At 33.1% G+C, this 6,599-nt stretch overlaps 1 long non-coding RNA gene across 1 annotated transcript; it reads right to left on the reverse strand.

The window, feature by feature from the left end:
* Nucleotides 1-1,600: 1,600 nt before the first annotated feature.
* On the reverse strand, nt 1,601-3,165 carry LOC143054273 (uncharacterized). The gene is made up of 2 exons (XR_012971621.1): nt 3,004-3,165; nt 1,601-2,215 (listed from the first exon to the last, which is right to left on the reverse strand). It is a non-coding gene; the product is annotated as an uncharacterized LOC143054273 (long non-coding RNA).
* Between the last annotated feature and the right edge of the window lie 3,434 nt (nt 3,166-6,599).

The raw sequence follows: 6,599 nt of genomic DNA on the forward strand, positions 1-6,599 counted from the left end.
ACCCAGACAACATGAGTATGTTGGCCCAACATTGGCACAACGTATATCATTGCATTGGCAAATCGTTGTATTTTAACGTTGGCCCAACGTATACGTGCAAAGTGGGCCTATGTTGGCCCAACATGATGGCTTCATGTTGGCCCAACGTTGTACGGTTATATGCAATACATAGAGCCAACGTTGGCCCATTGTATGAAAAACGAAATCCATGTTGGCACAACGTTGGACCAACGTAGAAATATATTTTCTTATGTTGGCACTATGTTGGTCCAAGGTAGGTATTTCTCATTTTTATGTTGGCAATTCGTTGGTCTATTGTTTGAACCAAATTACAATGGATGCTGCATGAGGAGCTGTATATGATAAATACTCCGGAGCGCATTTGATCTTTTTTTGTATTCCGGTTTCCAAACTGCCAAAGTTTAAGGTAGCAATTCTGTATTTTTGTATTACCCATTGTTGTTACTGACCTTGTTTTTTTCATGAACTTTGCCTCTTTAATTTTATGTATTGTGTGACACTAAGATATTTCTTTGGCAATGTTTGATGGATCGACCAGATAAACTCTGTGTCATTTGGTGTCTTGTAAAGAGTTGTCTCATTAGCAATCATACCACATCTTCTTTTTTCATATCAATTTCATTTATTTCTTTAACAGAACAATTGACGTATGGCTTATGGTTAGGCGATCATACAAATAGTTTTTTCAGAGATGTAATTTTAGTTGTATTGGTTCCAGATCCAGAATGAAAATTAAATAATTCAGAAGATGAAACTTTATTTATTTTAAATTTGATATCATTGGTCGTCACCACAAGTAGTGTCCTTCTCAATTTGAACTTCAACAGTGTCATTATTATTTATATATGTTATTCCTTTTTCCCTTCTCTGTTTCTTGCCACCTTTTCTGTCAAGGCTTAAGCGCCGCCAATCTTTAGCTTCATCATCTATCTCCTTATCCGAAGACTCATTACAGCTATGTTTTTTTTCTAACCGACTCTGTAATAAAGTTATAAGTAAACTTGAATTGCGTATTTGTCTAATGCATGCGTGCATAATCTCCCTTCTAGATATGTAATATAAATTAATGTATATTCTAAATAGTTTAAACACTATTTAATACAAAATAAAATCTTAAATAACCATTTTGTTTTATATTGGTTATTTGTCTAATGGTCAGAAATGCATTAGTATAAGACGGATTTGTGGGTATAACAAACCCTTCCCAGACAACATGAGTATGTTGGCCCAACATTGGCAGAACGTATATCATTGCATTGGACCATCGTTGTATTTTAACGTTGGCCCAACGTATAAGTGCAAAGTGGGCCTACGTTGGCCCAACATGATGGCTTCATGTTGGCCCAACGTTGTACGGTTATATGCAATACATAGAGCCAACGTTGGCCCATTGTATGAAAAACGAAATCCATGTTGGCACAACATTGGACCAACGTAGAAATATCTTTTCTTATGTTGGCACTATGTTGGTCCAAGGTAGGTATTTCTCATTTTTATGTTGGCAATACGTTGGTCTATTGTTTCAACCAAATTACAATGGATGCTGCATGAGGAGCTGTATATGATAAATACCCCGGAGCGCATTTGATCTTTTTTTGTATTCCAAACTGCCAAAGTTTAAGGTAGCAATTCTGTATTTTTGTATTACCCATTGTTGTTACTGTCCTTGTTTTTTTCATGAACTTTGCCTCTTTAATTTTATTTATTGTGTGACGCTAAGATATTTCTTTGGCAATGTTTGATGGATCGACCAGATAAACTCTGTGTCATTTGGTGTCTTGTAAAGAGTTGTCTCATTAGCAATCATACCACATCTTCTTTTTTCATATCAATTTCATTTATTTCTTTAACAGAACAAATGACGTATGGCTTATGGTTAGGCGATCAAACAAATAGTTTTTTCGGAGATGTAATTTTAGTTGTATTGGTTCCAGATCCAGAATGAAAATTAAATAATTCAGAAGATGAAACTTTATTTATTTTAAATTTAATATCATTGGTCGTCACCACTATTAGTGTCCTCCTCAATTTGAACTTCAACAGTGTCATTATTATTTATAATTGTTATTCTTTTTTTCTCTTCTCTGTTTCTTGCCACCTTTTCTGTCAAGGCTTAAGCGCCGCCAATCTTTAGCTGCATCATCTATTTCCTTATCCGAAGACTCTTTACAGCTATGTTTTTTTCTAACCGACTCTGTAATAAAGTTATAAGTAAACTTGAATTGCGTATTTGCCTAATGCATGCGTGCGTAATCTCCCTTCTAGATATGTAATATGAATTAATGTATATTCTAAATAGTTTAAACACTATTTAATACAAAATAAAATCTTAAATAACCATTTTGTTTTATATTGGTTATTTGTCTAATGGTCAGAAATTCATTAGTATTAGACGGATTTGTGGGTATAACAAACCCTTATTACTATTATTTCAGAATTCGGTATCATGCTTTATATATTCGTAATATACATGATATATAAAGAATAATTTAGATGTGTATTAATGAACAGTTATATATTTGATATATAAAAACACAGTTACACATGCAAGTGTGTATATGATCAGGTTTCACAATAAAACAATAAAACTAACAAATTCATTTATATTTTAATGAAGTAGAAATCATTATACCACATTTTTGAAAAAATTACGGAATAAGGTACATCTTAAGACAATTTTATTCCATTAACTTCAGTAATGATCATACATGTTGTGGTTATAGATTTATATATTTTACCATTTGTTTGAAGATACTAATGTTCAGTGGCAAATATTTCATGATAATTAATAGGATTGAAATGATATAAAATCTAGAAAATATTTCGCCCGAAACGTATAAACTTCAAGATCAGCATTATAAAATGATAGAAATTAATATATGTTTTGATTTTTAACAACATCCCTCAGATTAAAAAATCATATTGTATTTGTCATTCTGAATCGTATATATATATATCAGATTTTTTAAAGTTACAACTTACATGTTACTATCTTTCTCTTTGAATCTCAGATGACATGATTTTCTCTTTTTGTTTTCTTCGTATCGCTGCTCTCTTACAAATACATAACAGGAAATAATCACAAAAGTGACCATCCCATTACATTCAGATTTCCTATAAACTTAATTACCATAGCAACTATCTTTGAAATTTGTCGAACATATGGCCAACCTTTTATCAGAATGGGCTTGATTAACAGACTGGCTGTATCAAATATCACTCTGCATATAATTGCTATTATTATGTTTCACAAAGTTTAATGAATAAAGTTATTATAAATAATGATTGCAATAAATTTTAATTTTTAACCAGGCAATCTATGTTTACGATATACATTTTTTTTTATTACAGTAATGATATTCCAGTATAAATTTTATCTGACTTATATATAGAGTATAATATATAATCACGCAACGTTGGGCCAGCATTGGCCCAACATAGAGTTGTAAATGTAATTTCAGTTGATAAACACTTTCGGTATAACATTAACTTTTCATAAAGCCTGCTGCAATCGAAATTATCCGCCTCCCAAGAGAAATAAGCGTAAAATATTATATTATCAATTCTATTAACAAAGTTTCATATCAGCCCTATGTTGCTACTAACATAATGCCAACATTTGCCCGATTATTTATAACCAACATGAGATAATAATATGAATTTACAACAACAGACCAACGTTGGGCCAATGTTGTGCAGCCGACACCAACGTGCGACCAATGTACCGACAATTTGCCAACGTTGGGCCAATGTTGTGCAGCCAACATAAACTTGCGACCAACGGACCGACAATTTGCCAACGTTGGGCCAATGTTGTGCAGCCAACATAAACTTGCGACCAACGGACCGACAATTTGCCAACGTTGGGCCAATGTTGTGAAGCCAACACCAACGGTCGACCAACGGGCCGACCATTTGCCAACGTTGGCCCACTGTTAGTCTGCTGACTGGGTTATTACTATTATTTCAGAATTCGGTATCATACTTTATATATTCGTAATATACATGATATATAAAGAATAATTTAGATGTGCATTAATGAACAGTTATATATTTGATATATAAAAACACAGTTACACATTCAAGTGTGTATATGATCCGATTTCACAAATATATCGTATCTGTTTGCATGCGATTTAGAAATACAATAAAACTAACAAATTCATTTATATTTTAATGAAGTAGAAATCATTATACCACATTTTTCAAACATTACGGAATAAGGTACATCTTAAGACAATTTTATTCCATTAACTTCAGTAATGATCATACATGTTGTGGTTATAGATTTAAATAATTTGCCATTTTTTTGAAGATACTAATGTTCAGTGGCAAATATTTCATGATAATTAATAGGATTGAAATGATTTAAAATCTAGAAAATATTTCGCCCGAAACGTATAATCTTCAAGATCAGTTTTATAAAATGATAGAAATTAATATATGTTTTGATTTATAACAACATATCCCTCAGATTAAAAAATCATATTGTATTTGTCATTCTTAATCGTATATATATATCAGATTTTTTAAAGTTACAACTTACATGTTACTATCTTTCTCTTTGAATCTCAGATGACATGATTTTCTCTTTTTGTTTTCTTCGTATCACTGCTTTCTTACAAATACACAACAGGAAATAATCACAAAAGTGACCATCCCATTACATTCAGATTTCCTATAAACTTAATTACCATAGCAACTATCTTTGAAATTTGTCGAACATATGGTCAAACCTTATCAGAATGGGCTTGATTAACAGACTGGCTGTATCAAATATCACTCTGCATATAATTGCTATTATTTTGTTTCACAAAGTTTAATGAATAAAGTTATTATAAATAATGATTGCAATAAATTTTTATTTTTAACCAGGCAATCTATGTTTACGATACACATTTTTTTTATTACAGTAATGATATTCCAATATAAATTTTACCTGACTTAATTATATATAGAGTATAATATATGATCACGCAACGTTGGGCCAGTATTGGCCCAACATAGAGTTGTAAATGTAATTTCAGTTGATAAACACTTTCGGTATAACATTAACTTTTCATAAAGCTTGCTGCAATCGAAATTATCCGCCTCCCAAGAGAAATAAAGCGTAAAATATTATATAATCAATTCTATTAACAAAATTTCATATCGGCCCTATGTTGCTACTAACATAATGCCAACATTTGCCAGATTATTTATAACCAACATGAGATAATAATATGAATTTACAACAACAGACCAACGTTGGGCCAATGTTGTGCAGCCGACACCAACGTGCGACCAATGTACCGACAATTTGCCAACGTTGGGCCAATGTTGTGCAGCCAACATAAACTTGCGACCAACGGACCGACAATTTGCCAATGTTGGGCCAATGTTGTGCAGCCAACATAAACTTGCGACCAACGGACCGACAATTTGCCATCGTTGGGCCAATGTTGTGCAGCCAACATAAACTTGCGACCAACGGACCGACAATTTGCCAACGTTGGGCCAATGTTGTGAAGCCAACACCAACGGTCGACCAACGGGCAGACCATTTGCCAACGTTGGCCCACTGTTAGTCTGCTGACTGGGAAGAATCTATACATCAAGACCATCGTGTATTATTTGAGAAGTTGATACGGAATCTTTATCAACAAGGTCTTGGTACCTTCCGATGAACTTTTTTAGAAAAAGAACGAGACGTTCTTTGACATACCCCTGTTTCATCAACTTTCTACTCAGACACTGATGACGTATTACAAAGTCTGAGTAGGAGCTGCAAGCTCTTGAATATCGAATAAGTTGGGAAATATATATCCCATATGCAGGTGAAGTTGGTATATTGCTACTAAGGTGGGGGAAATTTATGATTTCAAAATTAAAATCGTCTCGTTTGTCATAGATTCTGGTACTGAAATGACTGTGTAAGTCAAATTCGAGATATAAGTCTAAAAATGAGGCGGAGGAAGCCGTGTCTGTTGTTTCTTTAATCTCTAGTTCTGGTGGATATATTAATGGAACCCAATCAGAAAAGTTCGGATTGTTTATGGAAAGAACATCATCAATATATCTGAAAGTGAAATTAAATAATCTGGCTTCTTTGATTCTCTTGTTTTTTACAAGTGTCTGGAGGAACTCCGATTCATATGAAAATAAGAAGAGGTCTTCAAGAAGAGGCGCACAGTTTGTTTCCATAGGAATGCCGACAATTTGTTGGAAAAGTCTACCTCCAAACTCAACAAATATGTTGTCGATAAGAAACTCTAGCATACTGACCACTTGTTCTTCTGTGTAGCATATTTTACCTTTTTGTTTGTCACTATTTACGAAATATGCCTTATGAAATCCCAAAGTAATAAATTTATAGCGTTTGCTACCATTTTTATGTTGAAAGGCATTGTGAATTATTTCTTTTAGGCGATTTTTCAATTTCACATGGGGAATGGTGGTATACAGGGTTGAAAAATCAAAAGTTTTGATGGAACTAATTTCAGAAAAAGACCGAGATTTAAAATTGTCTAGAAGTTCATTAGAATTTTTAAGAATCCACATATGGTTAATACCACTACGCGAGTAAACAGTTTCACAGT

The sequence above is a fragment of the Mytilus galloprovincialis genome, chromosome 12, assembly GCF_965363235.1.
Source record: "Mytilus galloprovincialis chromosome 12, xbMytGall1.hap1.1, whole genome shotgun sequence".
Taxonomy (NCBI): Eukaryota; Metazoa; Mollusca; class Bivalvia; order Mytilida; family Mytilidae; genus Mytilus; species Mytilus galloprovincialis.